At 47.5% G+C, this 26,579-nt stretch overlaps 1 protein-coding gene across 1 annotated transcript in view; it reads right to left on the reverse strand.

The window, feature by feature from the left end:
• Positions 1-16,227, reverse strand: part of FAN1 (FANCD2 and FANCI associated nuclease 1) — a 234,852-nt gene extending 218,625 nt beyond the window's left edge. The window contains exon 1 of the mRNA XM_078684916.1: positions 16,099-16,227. The gene's annotated coding sequence lies outside the window, so the exon portion shown is untranslated. The remainder of the gene's footprint in view (positions 1-16,098) is intronic.
• Positions 16,228-26,579: the final 10,352 nt, after the last annotated feature.

Below are 26,579 nucleotides of genomic sequence, written 5' to 3' on the forward strand. Positions count from 1 at the left end.
TGGAGGGCCTTGTGTGCGTGGGTGAGGAGGCGGAACGTTATTCTCTTGTTGACGGGGAGCCAGTGGAAGTCTTTCAGGTGACCAGAAATGTGAGCTTGACGGGGGATGTCCAGTATGAGTCTGGCTGAGGCGTTTTGGATGCGCTGGAGTTTTTTCTGTAGTTTGGCTGTGGTTCCGGCGTAAAAGGTGTTTCCGTAGTGCAGTCTGCTAGTGACCAGTGCATGGGTGACCGTCTTTCTTGTTTCGGTGGGGATCCAACGGAAGATTTTTTTTGAGCATGCGTAGGATGTTGAAGCATGAAGATGAAACGGCGTTGACTTGTCTGGTCATCGAGAGGGAGGAGTCTAGGATGAAGCCCAGGTTACGTGCGTGATCTGTAGGTATGGGTGCTGTGCCCAGGGCCGGTGGCCACCAAGAGTCGTCCCAGGCAGAGGGGGATGATCCTAAGATGAGGACTTCTGTTTTGTCCGAGTTTAGTTTTAAACGGCTGTTCTTCATCCACTCGGCTACTTCTTTCATCCCTTCGTGTAGGTTGTTTTTGGCGGTGTTTGGGTCTTTGGTGAGGGAGAGGATCAGCTGGGTGTCGTCTGCGTAGGAGATGATGTTAAGGTTGTGTGGTCGTGCGATGGATGCGAGGGGACTCATGTAAACGTTGAAGAGGGTGGGAACGAGTGATGATCCTTGTGGTACGCCGCAGATGACTTCGGTGGCCTCTGATTTGAATGGGGGGATGCGGACTCTCTGGGTTCTTCCGGCGAGGAACGAGACGATCCAGTCCAAAGCTTTTCCTTGTATTCCGACGTTGCTGAGGTGTTGTGTGAGGGTGCTATGACAGACTGTGTCGAAGGCGGCTGAGAGGTCAAGTAGGATTAGGGCGACTGTTTCTCCGTTGTCCAGTAGTGTTCGGATGTCGTCCGTAGCAGCGATGAGGGCGGTTTCGGTGCTGTGTTTGGCTCGGAAGCCGGACTGTGAGGGGTCGAGGGAGTTGTTGGATTCAAGGAAGGCAGCGAGCTGACTATTGACGGCTTTCTCAATGACTTTAGCAGGGAAAGGGAGGAGTGAGATGGGGCGGTAGTTCTTAAGTTCAGAGGGGTCTGCTGTGGGTTTTTTCAGAAGGGCGCTGACTTCGGCATGTTTCCAGCTTTCCGGGAAGGTAGCGGAGTTGAAGGAACAGTTGATGACTTTGCGGAGATGGGGTGCGATGATGGATTCCGCTTTGTTGAAGATGTGGTGGGGACATGGGTCGGTTGGTGAACCTGAGTGGATGGAGTTCATCAGGCGGATGGTGTCTTCAGTAGTGATTGGGCTCCAGGCGCAAAGGTTGTGAGAGTGCTGTTTTGGTACGGGGTGGGTGGAGTGGTCTGTTCTTCGGACTGGTTTTCAAAGCTGTTATGTATGTCGGCGATTTTGTTGTGGAAGAAAGATGATAAAGAGTCGCAGAGGTCTTGGGAGGGAGTGATGTCGTTGGTGCCTGCGGTGGGGTTGGTAAATTCTTTGACGATGTTGAATAGTTCTTGCTGCTGTGGGCGTTGTTGTCGAGACGATCCTTGAATGCTGATTTCTTGGTGGATCGGATCAATTGATGGTGTTTGCGGGTGGCGTCTTTGAAAGTGGTCAGGTTGTCAGTGGTTGGATTTTTTCTCCAGGTTTTCTCGAGGGTACGACATAACTTCTTGGATTTCTTAAGGTCATCGTTGAACCAGGGGGCCTTTTTTTTGCCTTGTTTGGTCTGGTGATTTTTCAAGGGTGCTAATTCGTCAGCGCTGTGGGTGATCCATTGTGTGAGTTTGGTGGCAGCTTGGTTTAGGGTCCGATGATATGGCAGGAGGGTTTTGGTTAAGCGATGTGAAGAGTTGGTCGGTGGTAATTTTGTTCCAGTTTCTTCGAGGAATAGGTTCTGGGGGGTTGTTGTGGGTCGTGGTCTTTTTGTAGCTGAAGTGGACGCAGCTGTGGTCCGTCCAATGGAGAGCTGTGGTGTGGTCGAAGGAGATGTGTTTGCTGGAGGTGAAGATAGGGTCGAGCGTGTGTCCGGCTAGGTGGGTGGGGGTGTCAACAAGTTGTTTGAGTCCGAGGTTGGTCAGGTTGTCTAAGCGGGTGTTGGTGTTGCTGTCGTTTTTCTTTTCCATGTGGAAGTTGAGGTCTCCCAGTAGAATGTAGTTATCGGATGTGAGGGCATGTGGGCTGATGAAGTCAGTGATGTCTTCGTTGAATTGTATGCGGGTTTCTGGTGGTCTGTAGATGAGGGTGCCTCTAAGTGTGGTCCTAGGGCCGGTGTGGATCTGGAAGTGAAGGTGTTCGGCGGTCGTGAGGTTATCGTCGGAGCTGGTCGTGATTCGGATGATGTTCTTATGGACGATGGCGATGCCTCCTCCTGTTTGTTTGATGCGGTCCTTTCGGATGATCTTGTAGCCGTCCGGGATGGCTATGACGATGTCGGGCACTGAGGAGGTGTTCATCCAGGTTTCTGTAAGGAAGGCGACGTCCGGTGATGTAGTGTCGAGTAGGTCCCAGAGTTCCGTGGCGTGTCTGTGGACCGAGCGGGTGTTCAGCAGGATGCACTTCAGGTGGTTAGTGTCGGAGCTGTGTTTGGAGGAAGTGGATTTGGTGTGGGTCCTGATGCAGGAGAACTTGCAGGAGTGGCAGGTGAAGGGTCCATGGGTGTGTCCTGGGGCGGCTACGCAGCATTGAGGTGTGCGTGCGGGGTTATGGGCAAAGAGGGTAGCGGCGTCATACATTATGCGGGTGGGGTGGGTTTTGCGAGGACCAGGGGGTCTGGCGCTGGGCGCGTTCCAGGTGAGGACGGGCATAGACGGGCTTACCTTTGGCGCGCCTTCGGCGCGCATGGAGCGCGACCGCTGCGCGTGAACGCTGCGTGCAAAAGCTCCTGTCATATGTGGATAGGGGAGGGGGAGGGGCGAGGGAGGAGCAGCTGGGAGGCGGGATCGTGGTGGAGGGGACTGGCTGCGAGGCACAACAACAACAAAATGGCTGGAAAAGCGAAACCGGAACAGGTTGGGGCACAGACAGGGTTACGCTGTGGGCAGGGGCACTGGCACAATCAGGCTACACACTCTGAAGGCAAAGCGGGCTAATACCACAATGACTAAAATTATTACACAGGCAATGCGATTTAAATGAAGCTGATCAAAGCGAGTGGTACAAAGGCAGATGCAACTAGAGAGGCAATGCGAGCACGCAGGCACCAGATCGAATTCAATGCAGCCGAGCAAGCCAGCAGTACAATGCAATGCGATTTAAATGAGTCACAACAAAGCGAGCAGCACACGATTTAAATGAAGCTGATCAAACCGAGACAATTGAGCCCAATTGTGAAAGAAATATCGAATACGAACCCCCAAAGGAAGCGTGGAAGAATGCGGAGCGCTCACCTGAAGATTCTGAGGCCTGGAAACCACCACGGTAGGTTCCCTTGTTGAAGTGTCTTTTGTTGAAATGCTGCCTGGTAGGGTAGAACGTTCCCCCACGGGTGGAGTCCCAGTCACCTCTGCCTCTGCCAAAGTCGCCTCTCTGGGGGCCTTGGAAAGATTGGCGGCCAAACGAGCGTCCCCGGCCTCGTCCGGCCCTGTTAAAAACACCAGCCTGAAAGATTCTCTTTATTCCTGACTGGGCTTTGTTGAGAGTTGTGAAGGTACCCACGTACTTAGCCACGTCCTTCACAAAACGCTCATCTAATAGATTGCCGTCCGCCAGAGGGCCAGGTTCTGCCAATGCTAACTGGGTGAGGTTAGAGTCCATCCTCATAAGGCGAGACTTAAGTCGCTCCGTGGAAATTGCACAATTAGCATTGCCCAAGAGGCATATCGCCCTCTGGGTCCAACCTGCCAGAACATGCGGATCCATCGTGGCACCTGTTTCCTGCGCCTCCAAGGCCATCTCTAAGCTCTTTGCTAGGGGTCCCACAACGTCCAGGAGTTTGTCCTGGCACCCCCTCCAGGCCCGATCAATGCCTTCTTTGGGTCTTTGGTGAACTTTTTTAAGAAGGTCAGCATGCTAGAGTCAATGTCAGGAGTTTCTGCGACTTTGTCGGAGATGTCTGGTCTAGGGCACTCTGACCGGAGTCTATTTCTCACCTCCTTATCAACACTTTTACGGAGGTTGTCATGTAAATAAGCGTCAACCTCCGGCGCTGGGAGCCAATCGGACGATCTCGGATGAACAATGTCAGCCGAATTGAAGGTATATGGAGTGGACACAGGAGCAGCAGGCTCAACATTCTTGGACTTCTTAGTCTTCTTCCTAGGAGGAGACTCGTCAGGGGCATCAGTGGACGTAGTATCAGTGTCGGTATCAGTGTCCAGATCCTTGGACTTGTGGGGGACAGGAGCAGGCAGAAAGGACAAGGTATAGGAGTGAGGCCAAGATACAGTGTGAGAACCAGAAGAAGCCCCGTCCTTAGGGACTGCATGGTTTAGATAAACCATGGCGCTTAGCAAACTTTTTTAACTGCTTAGTTATAGGCTTTAACACAGTCGCCAGCGTTAGCTGTACAGTTCCCGGAACTGTCTTCTCCAGGGCCTTGTTGACGGAATCCTGGAGAGAGGTGTCCAGGGCCTCAACAATATTATCCTCAAGGGAAGGATTAGGCACGTCCTCTTCATAAACAGCTTCATCCTCCTCATACTTAACCCAATCCTCCATGGTGGCGCCAAGTTTATAAATGGACCTGTTCATGAGGTAACATAAATATATTGAGGGGAGTAAAGGGGGGAGCCAAACTACAGCACAAACCAATCATCGGTACCTAGCTCCTCAGCAATGCTGTAGAGAAGTTCTTGCAGCCCTCAGGGGCGTAGATGGGGCAAAAGCAGTCAAAATATATAAAGGAGGTGTGCTCCCTCCAGGCCCTTAGCGTTTTTGCAGCCAGTCAGGCGTAGGAGTCCTGCTCTAAATAAAATCCTAGCTGGGATGGGGAAAAAACTACCAAAAACCGGGCAGTAGCGATGTGCGTAGCCCAATCCTACCAAAAAGTAGCCCAATTGGGCTATGCACATCGAAACGTAGGAATAAACTGAAACTAAGTCAAACTAAATGCCCCAGCGCTTTCGGCCGATTAGGGGGGCCTCCTCGCTTCAATATATGCTAATGAAGCCAGCAGACGGCGGGCCATTACCGGTGACACATTCGATTACTTTGCAGCAAGCGCTGCATTGACGGGACCCGCCGCGCGGGTAAATGCAGAATGCCCCGCCGGGTCCAGAAGACAGCGCGCACCTCCCTGCTATTGGGAGAGGCGCTGTAAGCACATACACTTGCGCGCGAAGGTCACGCTACCTGAATGCCTTCGTCCCCGTAGGAACGTACTGAAGAGCAGCGCGCAGCCCCGGTGACAGAGGGGTGTCGCAGCTAAATTAAAGACTCGCTACGAGTCAAAGCACTACCAGGCACAGAATTAGAAACGCGATAACGCATAGAACAAAGCGCTGAAGCGACACATATATAATAACAAAACCTCAATCACAGTTAGCATATAATAGCTGAGCAATAAGTAAAATCACTTAACTGGCTGCGTGAGCAGCAAAGAAAAGAGGAGGATATCCGGTATTGACTGGCTCTTATGGGCTATAACAGGAAGTGATGTAGATTTTGCATCATGGGAAATGTAGTTTTTGATATGTTATACAAAGATTTCATTGGCTGCTGTTTGTAGCACTAAATGAAAGAGAAAGCATAATACAAAGTCTCCGGTCCCGTAATAGAATCTCCATGTATGTGTCTGACCGCTTTACTAACAGAGGCTGTCTGTAAAGATTAAAATCAGTGTCAGAGTAAAAATAAGGGTCAAGTGTGGGTTTACAGTAGAATAATTGTTAGGGTCAAGTTTAGGTTCCAGAAGAACACTTGGGTTGTGCTATGGGTTGCGATTAAACCAAAAGGTTTATGTAAATGGTACAGTAAAAGGTATGATTATACATCAAGGTATTACTACTAAACAATATTAACATTATAATTTTGCAAAAGAAGCATGGAGTTTCAATCCAATTTTTCAATTAAAACAGTTCTGAAACCACAGTTTGCAATAAAACAGCAATTTCAATTCAAAATATAGAAATCGCTAATTCAGTATAAGAAACTTGCTCGGCAAGGAAATTTGTACTGCACTAAAAGATGAACTAAGTAAAATAAAATAAAACTACTTATCCCACATTTCTTCCCTTGCCAAACATTTGCCAAAAAATCTTTCAGACATGGAATACTAGAATCCACGTCCTGTGTGTTTTAAGAGCTGTATCAGAAAATTGTAAGTGAGGTCATCAACATCCTATGGCTTAGTTGGCAGAAGTCAACAAGAAAGAAGACTGACCCAGTGTGTCAGCGAAAATTAATTATGATTTCAATTACTGGAACACATTCAGCCCACAAGGATTGAAAAATAGGATACAACTACAGTGTAAATGTTGTATGTATTTGCTGTTGTTTCAATTAGTCAACATCTTACGTTCTAGAGTACATTATTGTGAGGTGCCTGGGCATTAATATATGTGTACCAAATAAATCTCAATGGCTACAGAACACAGGTTAGGGAGAAATTGAGCACAGCAGTACTTACTGGGGAGTAAATGGGTTTTAGGACTTCTCAACCATTTCTTTTTTTAATGAGGTGCAGTTATAGATGATGGGGTGGAGCTCTTCCATATCTGCAAATTACACTATTTCAATCTGTATGTGAAGACACAGCCAACAAACTGGTTCTTCCATTATAATTTAGGCTAACCTCCAGCCATTCACTTGAGTTTTAAGCAAATGAAGGAATGCAGGATTCCCCTGTCCCTCAGCTTCATATCTGGAGTGTTAAGCAAACGGATTTCCTCAACATTACATCCCTTATAAAATCTGTGCTAGCATGGTCAGATTAAGTTCACAAATACCCCGCACAGCAGGTGGCCGCCAAGAGCTTCCTTCAAACTAGGTCTGCACAGATTTATCCTTCTTGATTAGAAGCTGAAAACAATTATTAATCTGGACCTGGCTCCCCAAATGGTGGGACAGAATCACAGTGCCTCCCCTACAGCCTAGAACAGCGGTACTCATAGTACAGCCCGCGGGCCGGCGGCGGCCCGGCAAGCCTTCCTTGGCGGCCCGCGGACCTTGCAGACATCCAACCTGTGTTTTTTTTTTTTATTTAAAGAGTGTCCCGTGTCCGCAAACACTGCCGGTTGCAGCGCTCTATGGGGGCCGGGCGATTCCAGCGAAGGACAGAGTGGAGCTGCAGGGGCGCTAAGAAGAGGTGAACAAAGCCTCATTAACATGTGTGGTCTATTAAAGACCTGTGAAGTACTCGGGTGCTGCCAGGAAGCAGTCTCAGCCAGCTGACACACACGTACGCCAGGTGAGGTGACAGAGGGAGAGGGAGGCCGAGGGGGGGAAGGGAGAGAGAGGCAGACACAGGGAGGGAGACAGAGAGGGAGGGAGACAGAGAGAGGGAGGGAGGCAGAGAGAGGGAGGGAGACAGAGAGAGGGAGGGAGACAGAGAGGGAGGATGGTGATGGAGGACAGAGGGAAGGTGACAGGGAGGGAGAAAGACGGAGAAAGACAGAGGGAAGCAGAAAGAGGGAGGGAGAAAGAGGGAGGGAGAAAGAGGGAGGGAGACAGGGAGAGGGAGACTGGCGGAGGGAGACTGGCGGAGGGAGACTGGCGGAGGGAGGCGGAGGGAGACAGAGGGAGAGGGAGACAGAGGGAGAGGGAGACAGAGGGAGAGGGAGACAGAGGGAAACAGAGGGAGAGGGAAACAGAGGGAGAGGGAAACAGAGGGAGAGGGAAACAGAGGGAGAGGGAAACAGAGGGAGAGAGAAACAGAGGGAGAGGGAAACAGAGGGAGAGGGAAACAGAGGGAGAGGGAAACAGAGGGAGAGGGAAACAGAGGGAGGGAAGGGAGACTGGCAGAGGGGGGGGAGAATGGGGAGGCGAGGGAGACTGGGGGAGGGAGGAGGAGGGAGGGTGAGGGAGACGGAGAGGGAAGGAGACTGGGGGAGGTAGGGGAAGGGGAAGGGGGAGGGAGACAGAGGGAGAGGGAGAGAGACAGAGGGAGAGGGAGAGAGACAGAGGGAGAGGGAGAGAGACAGAGGGAGAGGGAGAGAGACAGAGGGAGGTTGAAAGAGGGTGACAGAGAGAGGGAGTTAAACGGAGGGAGACAGAGGGAGGGAGACAGAGGGAGGGAGACAGACAGACAAGAAGACAGTCAGAGTGAGGGTGACAGAGAGAGGTGTGTGTGTGTGTCAGGTCGGGTCTGGTCTGGTGGCTCAGTGGACGAAGGCATCCGCTGCAGGGACCTGTGTTCAACCTCATAATCACAGTTTTTTTTGCTCTAGAACCGCCCCCTCCCCCACTGCCCCGCCCCACCGGTGCGGCCCTCGGCCACAAACCACACTGTAAATTTGGCCCCCCAAGAGAAAGTTTGTGAGTACCCATGGCCTAGAAGTACCCAAACACAAGAGGAGGACAAATATTATCTTTCCAGGTTCTTGGGAACATTATCCATCTGGCCGACCGGTCTGCTTCATCAAACGTGGCATGTGGTCGCACTTTCTGACTTGCCCTGCACAGCAACCTAAAACATTTCTGAGAGTGAGCTGGCTGCTATGCTGAATTATAGTTTGTAATGTAATGCCTAATGATATTGACCTTCAGTGCTCCAATGGATCGGAATTCTGCTTTTTATTGGAGCGTGGTTACACAGGACTCAGAATACAGCTGCTCACAGACCCTGTCACAGCAATTGTCAACTAAAGACTTCTGTCATACTAGCAGGTCTTGCATATCCTGCCTATTTACCACCCAAAATTTAGCTCCATCTGGTGTTGCCCCCCAGCTACCCGTTTTGACCTCACTGCTTTCAGACCTCTATCTGCATTATCAGCATAAAATACTACTGCACACTGACATGGGAACCACCGAGCTGCAGTCCACTAACAGGACTAATTACAGTCAATGCATCAGGCCTCCTCGAAGCTCCCACATCTATGCATATTCATCCATATCAACTTTAAAATTCAACTGACATGCGGAAAAAAGAGAAAACTAAACCCCTCTACAATCAACCAATCACCCAAGTACCTGTGCTGCAAAAGTTCAATATAACTAGATACTGCTTTAAAATCCACAACCTTATCAGCAGACACAGACTTAGTCATCATTCATCACATGGTGAACATGGGCAGCAGGTAAGAGCAAAAATTTCAAAATATCACACATTTAGGCTTTGCTCCACTACTCCTCAAACAAATACAGCCAAACACACAATGTGTACTGGTAGAGGCCCGGTGAATGAGATGTTGCATTTGCTCTCCTTTAGGTTTAATTAAACATCTTCTTGAAGATCTTCAAATGGCTCTCCACCAAAACTTGCAGAACCGTCGACCAAGCTCTCATCACCAGCAAGTTGGACTGCGGAAATGCACTTGATGTAAGTACAAATGCAGTCCAGAGGATATGTACTTATAATAACAAGCTTTATTGCAGCACAGATCAAGTAGGACCATTCCCCATCTGACCAGAGCTCCAACTGCCAAACAAGCAAGTCAGAACTCTAGAACCAGGAGCCCCACAGTAATCTAGATTGTTAGCCTAAGAAGAGACAAGCACTGTACAACATATCTCCCCCCCTTATTAAGGAAAAAACAAATATGATGATAAACAACAGAATCAATGTACATAGTCATTAAGATAAGTGGGTGGGCGTCGGGGACGAGAACTCCTCGACCTGAACTCATCAGAGGAAGACGTAAAAGAAGAAGTAGGGGTAGAATCAGAGAAAGTAGGAACAGAATTAACTGGGACATTACCATGCGAACAGGCAGGAGCATCACCACCACCCACCTCCTCCCATCCAACAGATTGAGGGGAGGAACTATCCCCAGAAGCCAACAAATATCCATTACACACCCCAGGACTACCACCCGCTAACACATCAGAAGGGCCATCCTTCCTTCTTTGAAACAAAGCCACCCTCCTATAATTCCAAGTCTCTCCATTCTCCAAAATGACAAAGTGTGGAAAAGCTTTCTTGACCCTAAAGGGACCCCTAAATTTGCTAAGACCTTTAGAAAACCTACCCGGCTTCACTTTAACTAGATCACCGACCGAGATGGGTACAGAATCAACACTGGAGGGCAGCACCTCTCCATCCAAACACCTCAACCATGCAGGAGTCAATCTCGAAACAGGTGCACGACCACGCATAAGTTCAAAAGGAGATTTCTCCCCATTCCTATGAGGTGTTGACCGGTAAGCCCATACGAGTTCTTGCACACGCTCATGTGAAAAACAGCCACCCTCAACAAACATTTGAATCACCCCCTTCACCAGACGATTCACCCTCTCACAGAGACCATTCCCTTGTGGATTGTAAAGACTGGTCTTTTGATGTCTGATGCCACACTCACGTATAAACGAAGCCATCTTTAGTGACGTCAATTGGGTGCCATTATCGGAGATAAGGACAGATGGATATCCCTCATTCAAGAAGACACCCTTCAAGAAGTTAATAGTAGTGTCAGTGTCAATCTCTTTCACAAATTGCACACTAAGCCATTTCGTGTAACAATCAATGACAACTATTGCAAAACGTTGATTCATGGGTAGTTCACTCATAGGGCCTATGAAATCTAAGCAGATGCTGTGCCACGGAATATTCTCAAAGCCAATCTTCTGTGGTGAGTGTGACCCCACTATTTTTAAACGCTTCTCTCCCTCTTTACAAAGACTACATCTCACAACACAATCCACAGCATCGCTATCGACCGTAGGCCACCAAAAGTTCTCCTTAACACGACGCTGGGTGAGGGTTTGGCCCAAGTGACCCTCATGAGCTAAACTAAGGATTCTGCTTCTCAAAGAACTAGGAGGAATGAAACGATCACCTCGCATCAGCAGATCCTTTCCTTCTAAAGAAAGTTCATCTAAGATCCTCAAAAAGGGTCTGACTTCAGGCACAACCGTGCTTTCTCTTCTCGCACCTTTGGAAATGAGATCGATAACTGTCTTTAAGACTTGATCCTCCTCCATACCCTTAGACCAGTCATCACGAGAAAAGGACCCACCTCCTAAAGACAAAACATCACCCATTACGACTGCAACTGCGAAGTCATCTAAGACTCTGTCAGAAAAATCAGCACAATCACCAGAGTGCACAGGAAGGCGAGACAAGCAATCTGCTTGAATGTTCTTCCAGCCATGAACAAACTCCACTACGTATTGGTAGTCTTGTAGACGAGAAGCCAGTCTCGCCAGTCTGGGAGACCCCTTCCCCGTTCCACCTGGAGCTAACACATTAACAAGTGGTTTGTGATCGGTACGAAGAACAAACTTGTACCCCGACAAATATGTCCTAAAATAGTTCGTGCCCCAAGCAGCTGCAAGGGCTTCACGCTCTATGACTGAGTAATTGGATTCAGAGACAGATAAGGGCCTAGAGGCAAAGGCGATGGTCTTTTCCACCCCACCATGCTTCTGCAATAGCACCGCACCAAGACCCACACCACTCGTATCAACCATCAAGACAGAGGAACGACTCGTATCGAAAGGGGTAAGGACACCAGCAGACTTAAGTTCCTTTTTAATTGAACTGAAGCAAGACTCGTGTTCAACAGCCCAATTAAACCTAACGCCCTTCTTCAGTAAATATCTCAAAGGGGCAGTTTTAGATGAAAAATCCTTCACAAATTTAGAATAAAATTCGATTAAGCCCATGAAAGATCGAAGTTGCTCCTTATCAACGGGTGAGGGAGCTAACTCAATGGCCTCCAGCAAGTTCTTCTTTGGTTTTATGCCTTCCTCGGATAGAGAAAAGCCTAAGTACTCTATCTCTCTCAAAAGGAACGCACACTTCTCCCTCCTTAAAGTAAGACCTGCATCGTCTATCCTACGTAACACGCTTTGCAGAATACCATTGTGTTCCTCTAATGTGTCTCCATAAATCAAGATATCGTCTTGAAAATACAACACTTTGTCTAAACCTTTAAAGACTTCTGAGACCAATCTCTGAAACACACTCGCCGCAGAGACAAGACCAAATGGCAACCTCGTGAACTGGAAGGTTCCTTCACTGGTGATAAATGCGGTCAAGGGCTTGGAAACATCATCTAAACAAATTTGATGGTAGGCATGCTTTAAATCCAATTTACTAAAAAACCTGGCTCCTTTGAGTGTCGATACTAGCTCCCCAATATTTGGTAGCGGGAACACATCAGCTACCACACATTTATTTAGTGAACGTAGGTCCACACAGAACCTAATCTTATTGTCAGGTTTCTGCGAAATTACAACGGGTGAAACCCACGGGGATGCCTCAATGGGTTCGATGATGCCTCCTTGAAGCATTTCCTCCAACGTGGCTTTTACTTCCTTCCTCAAAGCAAAAGGAACTCTCCTCACCTTATGTTGTACAGGACAACTACCCTCCTTGATAATGATATGATGAGAGTAACCTATGAGTTCCCCCAATTGATTCCTAAAAACATTTTTGAACCCCTCTAGAATTTCATCCAACGAAGAAGTGTCAACCAATGAGACCGGATCATCAGCTCTGGGATTGACCACAATATGCAAATCATATTGCTGATAACGTCCTAAGATGGCCGGCCCATCACTTGATATGTACACTTTACCCACTGCTGACCTATTTTTAAACTCAATCTTGCTCTCGAAGTAGCCTAGAAGATCAATTTTCTCCCCCTGATAGCCAGAGGGAAAAATGTCACACTCCTTCAAAATTCTTTTACCCCACACACTCTTCATTAAGCATAGAGGAATAATGGTCCACTTTGAACCTGTGTCGACCATTAAATTGACAGACCTTCCATCGATGGTAAAGTCCGCTTTTATAATTCTCCCTCTTTGTTCTTCACACGTGCATATTGTGTCACATAAAACTAAAATTTTGTTCACATCACGTTTCAATTCACCATACTCACTGACTACAGTCACTCTTGAGCTATTTTTGTTTTTGCACATTTTGGCGAAGTGTCCTATCTTCCCACACCGTAAACACTCTTTGTTGTTTGCAAAACAGAACTTAGCATCTGATGTATGTGAATAACTCCCACACTTTGAGCACATTTTAGAACTACTCTTATTGCTAGATTGTACATTCTTCTTCTGGAGAATATATCCTTTTTTTCTGACAATAGCAATAGCTGCTGCTTCCTCGTCACTATTCACTATCTTATTAGATATTTCTGCAATTCTAGGTTCTAACCCACTCTTCTGTAGTTCTTTCATGCACTTTTCGCTTTCTTCCACAACTTTGGCTAATTCTATGGCTACTTTTAAGGTTGGATTCTTTGCCGCCCACAAACGTTCTTGAACTTTCCTATTATTAGCTTGTACAATAAGTTGATCCCTAATTAGTTCGTCGGCCATCTGTCCAAAGCTGCATTTCACCGAAAGTTCACGTAAACGTGCAACGAAATCGTCAATGCTTTCACTTTCTAATTGTTTGTTCTTATAAAATGTATATCTCTGTAAGACCAAATTTTCTTCTTTTCCAAACCTAGTCTCTATATTGCCTCTTTGAACTCGTCAACCTGAGACGTGGACCCAGAAGGCAAAGCTGGCGGCAAAAACTTAAACAAGCGCTGACCTTCTTTACCTAATGTGGTCATTAACAGAGCCTTTTTCCTTTTCGGTGAAAATTCCTCTCCATCAAGGGCTTCTATGTAGTTGTGGAACATAACTATCCAATCCTCCCATGCCATGGACGGATTCCCTGGTTCAGTCAAGAATTGCGGAGGAAGTGCAACGTTAATTGATTGTGCCATCCTTGTCGTATGACTCGTTCACTGAGGTTACGTGAATACCAAGGAAGAACACACGCCAATGTTAGTCACAGCGCTACGGAGTATGATTTATTTTGAGTCTGATGCGACAATGTTAAGAGCACAGTCTTTATATATTGAACGTGACTCAGAATGCATGCGCTAAAAATAAATTAAATTTAAAAGTCACCTCCGTGTGTTTTCTGCCCGACCTCTGACACCCTTAACAATATTAAGAACGAGAACTCGAGTGAGGTACCTCTCTCCGGTAACTTCAGCAGTCAACGGACCGCAAATCCAACATGGCTGTCAGCGTCCTACGTCAAAACGCACGTACGCTTGACACCAGGGTTGCAACGCGGTGAGACACGCACTGGATGCGTTCCAACAGTGCGTTTCACCGTCGCTAGGATACTGGGAGAGTTCTCTGGTTGATACGTTACCAGGGTTTCTGTGCTGACGTCACCTCCGCCACGAAGCTGTTGGGTAGGTTGAAGATCCGACGTCACTTTTTTTTTTTTTTTTTTTTATGAGGACGGAAAGTCGAGTCTATGGAAATCACCTTTCCGCTGAAATTGTTGCTTCAGCACATGGATCCGCCTCACGGAGCACGCTGCACAGGGTTCGTGGGGCAATGGATGCGCTACTTCTCTGTTATTATCTCCAGCTGCAGACTCCTAAAGTTTAGCTTTGGTCAGAAGTCGTATCACACGTCCAAGTCGCCAAATGATGTAAGTACAAATGCAGTCCAGAGGATATGTACTTATAATAACAAGCTTTATTGCAGCACAGAGCAAGTAGGACCATTCCCCATCTGACCAGAGCTCCAACTGCCAAACAAGCAAGTCAGAACTCTAGAACTAGGAGCCCCACAGTAATCTAGATTGTTAGCCTAAGAAGAGACAAGCACTGTACAACAGCACTCTATGCTGGAATCAACCCTCAACTGACCAGGAGGCCTTCAGACATACAGAACTGTGGCCATACTCACCCTAAACCTCCCACCGCACCCTCACATTACCCAGCGCTTCAATGAAATCCACTGGCACACAATCCACAAAAGGGAACTCCTCAAACTCCTCACACACATATACAAAGCCTTACACAACATTGGCCCCAGGTTACTCAAAACCCTCAAACTTTCACAAACCTAACAGACACTTCAGCTCAGCCAGACTCCTACATTCACCTCCCTCCCACATACACAGAAACAGCTCCTACCGTCGGGCCTTCTCCTACTGTCTACTTCGCTGCTAAAACCTGGAACGACCTGCCCTTGCACATCAGAGCCTCCTCCTCAGGTCTTGAATTTTCTCAAGAAACTGAAGAAGACCTGTCTCTTCACCTATCCCTGAGCCTGACCGCGACTCGGCCTATATAGCTCCTGCGCCAGGATACCCTCCCATATTCAGGTGGGAGACTGGATTTGTAAAGCCATAATGGCTTCATTTTACATGTCTCCCATCTGAAATTGCCTCTGATTTAATAGAAGTGGAAAAAATATATTGCCTCGATATTTTTTTTCAAAATCTCCTACTTTTCAGTTCTAAAACTGTTGCTTTGTTTGTTATACAAATAATGCACATAACTACTGGAATCTGGTGTTTGGCTAGACATGGGGTCACCTGGTTACCGTAACACGTTTTACCCCATTATTACTACGTATTACTTCCTTCCACACCTCCGGAGCACTACACGAATACCCTCATACATGGCAATACCTCACATACAGAAGAGACTCACTTTTTATGTGAAACAGGCTATTTTTTTTGTAAGGTTCTTCCGCTCAAACAATTCCACAACTGTCAGGCAGGCTGAAAGGGCAAATACATCCACCTCCACCCCAATATGTGGCTCTTAATGTCCCTCTTGTTGTGTCCAACTATCGGCATGTATGCTACCATCCATATTCAATTCCCTGAGGCATACATGGCAGCATTTTAGAAAAAGAAAGAGATTTAAAAAACAAAAATCGGGGAAATTGGATTTCTCCCATTGTCTTCTATTGCAGCAGAGACAAGATAAGACGGGTAACAACAAAACTAATGCCATTTTGGTAAAACAACAGGGAGTCTGCAGCCTGGATGGGGTTTGGCGTGTATGGTGTAGTTGAGGCGCTCTGGCATCCTTTGCGTTAGTTATTGATCTTGGGTTACAATGTACTTCACGCACACTTGCATAGTGGCAGGGGTTGTGCAATAGTGTAGTCGGCCTTTGTAATCGATTCCATTGCAATATGTCACTAGCACTGGAAAAGCCCAGGATTCCGTGCCGGAGGAACCATAGAGATACTGAATTGGCGGGAGATTCTGAACACGAACCTTACCTCACCACCGCCCAAAAGGAAGTTCTTACAAAATTTACTTTGGATTTTGCCTTCCGCTGTCTGTAACCAAGTTCGATGACTGAATCGAGGTAACTCCTTCCTATTAGAGGAAAAACCCTTGGCACTGACGCTACAACACATCATCACGTGATAAACACGTCGCGTCCTCGGTCTGTCCCTACAGCCAGTCAAAACGAAATGCACGTTGTACATCCATTGGTATGCTATGGAAATGGAGTATGTGAGTGTCGTGCTGTCCAGTCGTCTGAGGGAAAGAATCTTTTGTGCTTAGTGATTTGAGTCGTAAAGTTCACTTTAATACATAATTGCAAATGTTGTTACGTGTTTTATGATATTAGGCGTTTTTTTCTGTTTAAAATACTTTATTGAGGCAATGAAAAAAAGTAAAACATCATTACAAGGTCTAGAGAAGCAGGAAGCATAATAACGTGGATCATGAGCAAAATAACAATATTATTCAATATCCTTATGAAATATAGCTATACTAAGTGAAATGCATGCATCTTTAGAAAAAATTTCCGTGAAGAGAAAAAGGAAAAAAAAGAGAGAGAAAAGGAGAAAAAGAAAAAAGAAAGAGAACAAAAAGAAAAGAGTCTAAAGAAAGAAAATGATATGGAGCGATAAACATAGTAAGGACCAAAAATTAAGGAACATTAAATAACATTGCAAAAATAGTAACAATGAGAGTTAGGTTGACTTTCTAGTTAGAAATTTAGTTAAAGGTAACCATAACAAGTCTCTTTTAATCATCAAAGGAGTAGAAGTGGCGTAGGCTCTGTCCATTAAATGATGGTGACATAATAAGTTCCACCATGCTTGAAAAGAGATTTTTGAGGTGTCTTTCCAATTAGAGGTAATAATCTGAAAAGTAATAGCTACAAATAAATTGATAAAATTGCCAGCATCTCCATGATTATCAAATACAGGGGAGAGATTGCCAAGAAAGACATGTTTAATATGAAAAGGAATGTCAGACGAAAGAATATCATTTAACTTGGACCATATATTAGACCATAGGTTATCTATTAGGGGACATTGAAAGAACATGTGAAGAGGATCTCCCAAAACATGGGGGCAGGGCCAGCACGTGGGAGAGTCAAGCAACTTAAATCTATGAAGGTCACTGGGGGTAAGAAATAACCTATTATAGAAGTAGTATAGGGTCTGTGTTGTGCTGGCAGAGCGGGAAGTGGTGTGAATCTTGGACCAAAGGAGATCCCAGGTATCTATAGGAAGATCAAGGCCTGAGTCCTTTTCCCATAGACGTTCCAAAGAGGACTTAATTCTAATAGATGGGGTATGGGATAACAACTTATAAATGGTAGCTGCTTTAAATTGAGTGGAGAAGTTAATGGGGGTAGGGGAGGGAGATGGGTGAATGGGAAGAGGAGTGGAACTAGGATTTACAGGGTAATAATAAGAAGTGAGAGCATCTTTGAGAAAACTATAGTGAGAGGAATGATATGAGGAGATGTCATATAGAGATTGAAGTTCAGAAAAGGGTAAGAAAGTATCGTCTTTCTGGAAATGCGGGGGGGTGATGATGCCTTTATCAATCCACTCCTTCCTAAATAAGGCGCGATTGTTAATCTTAAAATTTTTTATATACCAAAGAGGGATATCCAAAGAGCGGGAAGTAGAAGAGAAGTGCGCAGCAAGCGAGGAAAAAACCAAGGCCTTAGAGTGAATTAGGCTGTTTTAATACGGAAGAGAATAGAACCATAACAGAAACCAAGAAATTGGGAACAATTTAAATTATCCTGTTAAGAACATCCCAACGAGGTTTTGCTGTTGTTCTTTCTTTTGTATAGGTTATTGTACAGTCTCGATTAAAAACATAGAGTATTCCGCTGCCACACGAGAGAAGATACGGCGGAGTGTGTGCCACGACTTTATGCCACTTCAAAGGAAAGTGGGAAAAATAATCCTTTTTAATTTACAAGCCTCACACTCAAGCAGTGACATGCCTCATCATCGGGTTAATCCTGACTTCTAAAGGTCATGGTCTACTGGGCCGGATTCCATGGCGCGCTTTGTGTAGAAATAGTCGGGGTGTCGCAGGGGCTGTTGGGAAGACCCCAGCAGTCTTCCTGGTGCATAACTGCCAATGTTTCAGATTGCTTGTGTGACATTTTCATAATTTCAGTGTATTTATGTGTGTCACTTTCTCGCACGCAAAATCAAGCAATGAAGAGGAGGGAAACATATAAATATCAGAAAGGACAACCATTTGAGCAATGAGAAACTGTAAGATCATCCAACAACTGCTGCAGAACACCAGAAACAAAAGGGCATTAACTTCGCAGGAGGGCTTCATAGGGGTCAGAGAATGCCAAATTACTGGTATATTGAACTAAAAGAGCAGCTGCAGAAGTCGGACCCCAACTATGGTCTCCTGGGCGTCTCTACTGTGTATGAAGAGCAAACCCGGAAATCTCAAGAGTGTGGATAGTGATGTCACTATGGGTGACTTGCACTGAGCCAGCTATCATTCTGCTGTGACTTTCCAAGCTTCTTTTGTGGCACTCCTGGTCAAGTTTGTTTTCTCTTTAATTCAAGAACTGCTGTACCGTACACCACTAACAGCAGTGACAAATCACTGACAGACCAAGTTCCAAAGGAGCAGACAGTAGAGACAGGAAAAAGAAATACAATGGAATGAGACAGCAGGAAATGAAAGAATGAGTGCAGTAAGGAATGACAGAAAAATATAATAACGTATATGAAATTAGTGTAGCAAACGCCAGAGCTTGAAAAGTGTGTGCAAAAATGTTTGTGCAACCTTGGACCGCAGGGCGGTAGATCCTGCATATCGCCGGCTCTAATAGCAACCAAAGTAGTCAGTGGTGGAATGCACCGAGGGCAGAGATTTGTGAATAGTTCTGGGCCCAATCACAATGAAAGAGTTCAAACTCTGATCAGCTTTCGCCTTTCCCCTACTCCACATCCTGCTCACAGAAGAATATCCTTTCAATCTTGCCGACCATGTCCGACGCCTGGAGTCTAACTGGATTCCACTACATCCCGCTGCAGAGAACCTCAAACTCTGTCACTACTCTTCATTCAGGGTTGTGGATTAAACATGCTGACACATTCATGCATGTATCAGCCTTGTCACTCTTCGCTTTCTGGTCCCCAAAAAAAGGCTAAGATCCATACAGGGCACGAGAGTGCAGAGGTGCGCGGACACGTTTAAATACCTGGGGATCCAGATCTACCGGAAGCCAGTGGACCTGATGGACGGGAACTTTGGTAGAGCGGTTACAGCGCTCAGGGCGCAGATAGGCTTTTGGTCCACGCTCCCCCTGACGCCCACGGGCAGGGTCGCTTTGACCAAAATGGTGATGCTTCCTCGCCTTCTATACTATTTTACGAATCTGCCTCTGTTCGTGCCTGCAACTTTCTTCTCCAAGCTCAACGGTATCCTACGTGATTTTGTATGGGGCGCGTCTCGACACCGACTGGCCCTAGGGAAGCTCTTTCTCCCCACAGACAAAAGTGGCCTGGCCGCCCCCTGCTTTGAGCACTACTATCTGGCAGCGCAGCTCCAATGGATTGCCCGCTGGATGGCGGACAGGGGTAGGGAGGACACCGCCACAAGCGAGCCGCCCTATACCATGGAAAGGATCACTGCGCTGTTTCATCCACTGGCAGCCAGGGCCAAAAGCCGTCTTCAGCCCGGCTTGCTTGAATCCAGTGGCAAAGTGAGCAAGGGACTCACGTCTGAGCATACCCTGTCACACTTATGGCGGTCAAAAGCGATACAAAAGGGGGTGGTGATGGACGGAGCATCTGAACCAATCAAACACTCACACCCAGTCAACAGATCTGGATTTAATCCATCACGGTTCTTTAGCCCACTCTGCCACCCCAGTTCAGACATGGCTATATGCAAATCAGTCTGACCCTGTGCCTCATGGGAACAGTCCAGCCCGAACTGCCAAGCCATGCCTTCCCTGGACCGGAAAAAAGCTTCCGAGGACCGGTTTCTGGCATTACAGCCGTCTTCAGCCCGGCTTGCTTGAATCCAGTGGCAAAGTGAGCAAGGGAGTCACATCTGAGCATACCCTGCCACACTTATGGCGGTCAAAAGCGGTACAAAAGGGGGTGGTGATGGACGGAGCATCTGAACCAATCAAACACTCACACCCAGTCAACAGATCTGGGTTTAATCCATCACCGTTCTTTATCCCACTCTGCCAACCCAGTTCAGACATGGCTATATGCAAATCAGTCTGACCCTGTGCCTCATGGGAACAGTCCAGCCCGAACTGCCAAGCCATGCCTTCCCTGGACCGGAAACAAGCTTCAAAGGACCGGTTTCTGGCATTACAGCCGTCTTCAGCCCGGCTTGCTTGAATCCAGTGGCAAAGTGAGCAAGGGACTCACGTCTGAGCATACCCTGCCACACTTATGGCGGTCAAAAGCGGTACAAAAATCCCAGGCTCTCCACACCACTGGAGTCAAGCTATCCAGGCTGATGAAGGCTGATAGCCAGAAATCGGTCCTTCGATGCTTGATTCCGGTCTGGGAAAGACATGGCTTGGTAGTTCGGACTGGACTGTTCCCATGAGGCACAGGGTCAGAGCTGATTTGCATATAGCCAGTGTCTAACCCAGGGTGGTGTGGAGTGCAAAAAAACGATGGATTTAGGCCCAGATCCTTGTACTGGGGTGAATGTATGACATTGTTCTACATTCTGTCCATCAACTGTGTTTTTTGCAATTTTCACCCCGAGTGGGCTGGGTATGCTCAGACGTGAGTCCCAGGCTCTCCACACCACTGGAGTCAAGGTATCCAGGCTGAAGAAGGCTGATAGCCAGAAACCGGTCTTTGGATGTTTGATTCCGGTCTGGGAAAGACATGGCTTGGTAGTTCGGACTGGACTGTTCCCATGAGGCACAGGGTCAGAGCTGATTTGCATATAGCCAGTGCCTAACCCAGGGTGGTGTGGAGTGCAAAAAAACGATGCATTTAGGCCCAGATCCTTGCACTGGAGTGAATGTAGGACATTGTTCTACATTCTGTCCATCAACTGTGTTTTTGGTAGCCAGGGCCAGACCTGCCCCGCTCCTGCGAGGCAGGCACGAGGAAAGTGCTTCCATACGCGCCCGCGGTGCCGTTGGACGGCTCTCTGGGAGGCGAGGGTGTTCTCACACGCCGCATGCTCGAGCAGTGGCAGGAGGCGGAGGTGCAGACGCTGGGCGACCTCTACCAGGATGGAGCCCTGATCCCCTTCGAGACGTTGGTTGCAGAGGTTGGGCTCCCCCCTGGGGGATTCCTAATGCATAGGTCACTCACAGCCCGGATGGCGATGGGGTGGGGCGACATAACGGAGGAGCCGGCGCAGCATCTAACAATACAGTACCTCCATGTCATGGGCAGGGGCAGGCATCTCATTAAATGGTTTGCCGCGTCCCTACGGTTGCACACAGAGCTGGACTTGGCCCCCCTCCGCGGGAAGTGGGAACAGGATATGGGAAGACCACTGGCGGATAAAGAACTGGAATGGATGCTCAAAAGTCCGGTGCGCATCCCCAGAAACATGCGCTTTCGCCAGATCCAGGTATATATAGTCCACAGGGCCTACCTCACCCCAGCTTTAATCAATAAGTATTTTAATAGAGCAGATGCATCTGCCCCCGATGCGATGAGCTGGATGCGGACCTCCTTCACCTTTTGTGGCGCTGTACACGACTTAGCACTTATTGGAGGGAGATCCATGCCCGGCTTGTGCAATGCACTGGCCGCATAATCCCCTGTGACTGGCCTGAATTCCTCTTACACCACTTCAAGCGGTCGCCACCTACCAAGGCGTCGTCCCGATTCCTGGACCTGGGAATGGTCACGGCAGTGAGACTCCTAACAAAAAGATGGAAGGGGAGGGACCCACCCAGTGTGCAGGCGTGGACCCTGTCTCTCCTGTCGTGGGGCGGTGCGGAGTGGACCGCCATTAGGAGAGAGGAAACAGTGGGACTCCGCAGAGAGCCCATGGCGGAATGCTGGGAGGGCATGCTCAACACACTACAGGCAGCAGGGACTGACACGGCTGAGGAAGGGACGGGGGACACGGAGGGCGGACTGGATAGCCATGGGGAGGGGCGCATGGCGAACACCAATAATAACAGCAATGACAGCAGTAATACTGACGCTACCGCGCAGGCGGGGGCTCATGGTCGGAATGCTGTGAGGGTGCAGTAGACATGGGTCGAGAGTGAGGAGACGGGAGCGGGGGGTGCGGGAGGCCTGTTAGATAAGATGAGGGAATAAACGCACATTTACTGACCGAAGGAGGGGGACCTCGGGGAGGGGAATGGGGGAATGGTTTGTATTGAACACTGGTGATAAAGCTGTATCTTGTTATTACTGTTGCTTGCAAATGTTGTGGTTGTAACTGAGTTCTGTATATATGAACTGGCACTCCAGGCGGAACTGAGACGCAAAGACTCGCACGGGATATGGCCATGTACGAAGGCCCGGGACTCAGTCGCCTGACGTGTATGTCACACTATATCAGCGTCTTAATAGCAAAAGGTGTTGTCAGAGTACTGATAGCAGAACACTGATGATAATGTGTTTGATGTACATGATGCAAGAACCGAGTTGTTGAAAATGACATAGAAATGCCAATAAAAAGAGTTGACAAAAAAAAGGCTAAGATCCGAATGCAGATTTCTATTATCCTCCCTAGTTTTAAAAAAAACTGGTTTTATTAACACTTGAGCAAATACTTTGGATACACGAGTTGCATGAAAAGATGTAAGACATTGTGAAGATACATGAACAGCTGAACAGAGCTGCAACAGCACATATTGAGGTTACAACCAGTTTGGCCATCATAGGGCCACATTCAATGTTGGTCACATTTTCATGGTGGGGGAGAAAAAGGAAATAAGGGGGAAACTTGATCTAGGATCTCTATTTCGCCCAGTCTCGCCGAGTTGGGTTGGGTGTGTTCTCCTCCCCCACCTCCAGCCTATTATATTTCATCCAGGGGTTCCAAATCTTTCTGAATTTTTTGCGGGCACTCTCTAACCTAATACGTTACCCTTTCTGCTATCATATATCGGTCCATGCTCGCCTTTCATTTGGTGAGTGTGGGAGGGTCTGGGTCACCCCAATATTTGTCTATGTCCCTCTTGGCCACTACCAGACGTAAGTTACTTAATAAATGTTTACTGCGTGGTAAATCTATTTCAGTGGGGATACCTAACAAAATGTATTTGGCCTGTATTTTCGAATTGTGCCCCAAGTATTCCATTCAGTTCCCCCACTATCTAGGCTCAGTATGATTTAATACAGCTGCATTCCCAGAGTGTATGCATGTATGTTCCATGTGACCTCTTACAACATAAGCAATAAGGTGTTTTTGCTCTTCCCATATTGTGCAGGCGTTCTCTGTCAAAATACACTCTGTGGCGAATCCTTAATTACATTAAGCGTAGCTCAGTTTAATTGCCACCTCTCCGGAGCCTCACGGCCGCTTCCCAATTAATATCTTCCAGCAGGCCAGTGTTTTTTTCCCATTTGGCCCTAAGGGGTCCCAACTTATAGGAATGTTGTTAATCAAGGTTTTGTATGTCCATGAAATAGCTTTGGTGGGGATTTCTTCCTGCAATAGTCTGCCTTCTACGGGCGCAAATTCGTGGATAACTGTGGTGTCTATCCCCTCCGCCCTCCATGCATGTTGCAGCCTGAGATAGGAGTATCTTTGGGTGTTGTTTAGTTCATATGTGTTCTGTAGTGTGGCAAAGGAGGCCAGTATATCTCCTTCTAGCATGTCCCCCAGTTTGGAAATCCCAATTATGTCCCACTAACTGAAGCCCTTGAGTTTACCGATCTCTGGCAGTCTCGAACCCTCCCTGAGAGGAGTCTCTTTCGTGAGTCTTCTGACCCATTTCATTTGCCTCTCAGCTCCTCTCCAGGCTTCTATCGTCCTCATGGTAGCTGTCAACATTGGCGTGTCCCCTTTCCCCTATATAGGTAATGAAGATGTGTGGGGTGTCTGAATTGGAGCCGTTCTTGGGGTGGTCCCCTGTGGTGCCCCCCCCATTCGTGGGCCGCCCTATAGTAGGATCTTTGTCGGGTAGTGCAATTACCCCATTATACGGATTACGCGGGAGTGTCTGTAGTGCAACTCTCGGGTGAGCCCCATTCCACAGCAGTGTACATAATTCATTGTTTATTGTTGAGAAGATAGCCTCAGGTATCTGGATATATGTATTTTGTAATATGTAAGGCAATTTCGGAAGTGTAATCATTTTGTACATGGTAGCTCTGCCCATTATCATTAACGGGAGCTGCCTCCATCTTCCTAAATCCTCGTGGAGGCCCGTTAGAACCCGTCTAATATTCTGGTTTAAATTTACCGCGTCATTGGTGGTGAAAAAAAGACCTAAATAGCGGAAGCCTCTTTGGCCACCTAGAAACAAACAGAGAGTTCCCGAGTGTCCATGGGTCCCCCCTACGGATAGAGGCTAGATTTGTCCCACTTAATATTGTATCCTGCATGCCAACCATATTCTTGGAAGATTTGTAAGACCACTAGAAGTGTCCTATCAGGGTTAGTGACATATAGCAGGATGTCGTCTGCGTAGAGCAATATTCGCTCGTCGTCGAAGACCTCTCTGTCATCCTTAGAGCCACTCATTTCCAGGTGTGTTCTGACTACGCAGGCAAGCGGCTCTAATACTAGGGCAAATAGCAAGGGGGATAAGGGATAGCCCTGCCTGGTACCCCTTCGTGCCAGAAATCTCATTGAGGTCGCCCCATTAACTCGAAGTCTGGCTTCAGGGTTGGTGTATAATAGCTCTACACAGGCTATAAAGACTGGGCCAAATCCGAACCTCAACATGGTTTGTTGCAGGAATGGGCAGTGGACTGTATCAAATGCCTTCTCGGCGTCTCTGGAGAGGAATACACGTGCGCTGGGCCAGTTTTTTTACCTTATTTAGCCATTTAGCCATTTAGCTAGTCAGCGAAGGTTAAGACGTATGGCTTGTTTTGGCATAAAGCCAGATTGGTCCCAATGTATGAGGGATGTGATCACCAGCATGAGGCATGTAGCCCAAATAGTGGCTAGGATCTTTGTCTCTACGTAAAGTAACAATAATAACAGGAAACTTGTAGAGCGCACAGCTACCTCCAACGGAGGTGTCCCAGCGCTGGGCAGACTGGCAGCGGGGGAGGAGGGGAAAGGATACGGAAGGCTAAACAGCCAAGTTTTCAGTGCCTTCCTGAAGGTCGGCTATGACTCCAGCAAGCAAAGATGAAGAGGCATGGAGTTCCAGAGACCGGTGTTTCGCACTGAAAAAGCACATCCAGCCAGCCTAGCCCTAGAGAACCGGGGAATCTTGAGCAGATTCTGATGATTGGATCTAAGCGCCCTGTCAAGGTGATAGTGCTGCAGTCTGTGTTTCAAGTCCTCGATTTCTAACGGCTCTAAAGGCAATCGACAGAGCCTTAAACTCGATTCTCCTTCTAACAAGTAGCCAATGGAGGCTTCGCTGGTGAGGGGAAATGTGATGCCAGAAAGGAACATTCCTAATAAGTCTAGCAGCAGCGTTCTGGATAATCTGTAATCTATGGATCAAATGAGCCGGACGACCGATATAAAGACTGTTAGAGTAGTCGAGCTGAGACTAAACCAGCGCATGGACCACCGTCTTACAGCAATTCATAGGTAGGAGATGGAGAAATCTCCACAGGGCTCTCAGCCTCCAAAAACAGGCTGAGGAGACTTGACCGATCTGGGCTTTAAATGACAAGGTCGTATCAAATTTGAAACCCAAGTTCCTGACAGAATCTACAGGAATTGGTGGAGGGGTGAGCTCTTGCGGCCAGCATATCTCAGAAGATAGAGGAGCAGATTGATTGAAAAACAATACCTCCGTCTTGTCAGCATTTCATTTCAAGCAGCTATTTGTCATCCAAGTCGCAATATGAGTCAGGCAGAGCTTAAACTTGACAAAGGCTGCCTCCGACTGTTCTCTAAAGGAAAACACCAGTTGGGTACCATCAGCGTAGGATACCACTTTATCACCCCATTGCTCAACTACCTTCGCATGGGGCCCAGATAGACATTGAATAACATTGGACTCAGAGCCGACCCCTGGGGAACCCCACAGGCAAGGGGTTTTGCTGAGGAGAGGTAAGGCCGAAGAAGGATCTGCTGAGATCTGCCCTCCAAAAATTACTGGAACCAGGCCTGTGTGGTACCCCTAACTCCCAATTGCATAAGTCTCTCCAGCAGAATCCGATGAGACACTGTGTTGAAAGCTGCAAATAAGTCTAACAGCATGTAAATGTAAATGTAAATGTGTTTCGATTTATATAGCGCACTAATCACCCAGGGGTCTCAAGGCGCTTGCTTAGGGAACCCGTCCTGGTATTCCCCTGTGAGATACCCCGGCAGGGTATTCACAAGGTGAAAGCCAGGCATCCCGCCGCGAGGGGCCGTA

The sequence above is a fragment of the Lissotriton helveticus genome, chromosome 3_2, assembly GCF_964261635.1.
Source record: "Lissotriton helveticus chromosome 3_2, aLisHel1.1, whole genome shotgun sequence".
Lineage (NCBI taxonomy): Eukaryota > Metazoa > Chordata > Amphibia > Caudata > Salamandridae > Lissotriton > Lissotriton helveticus.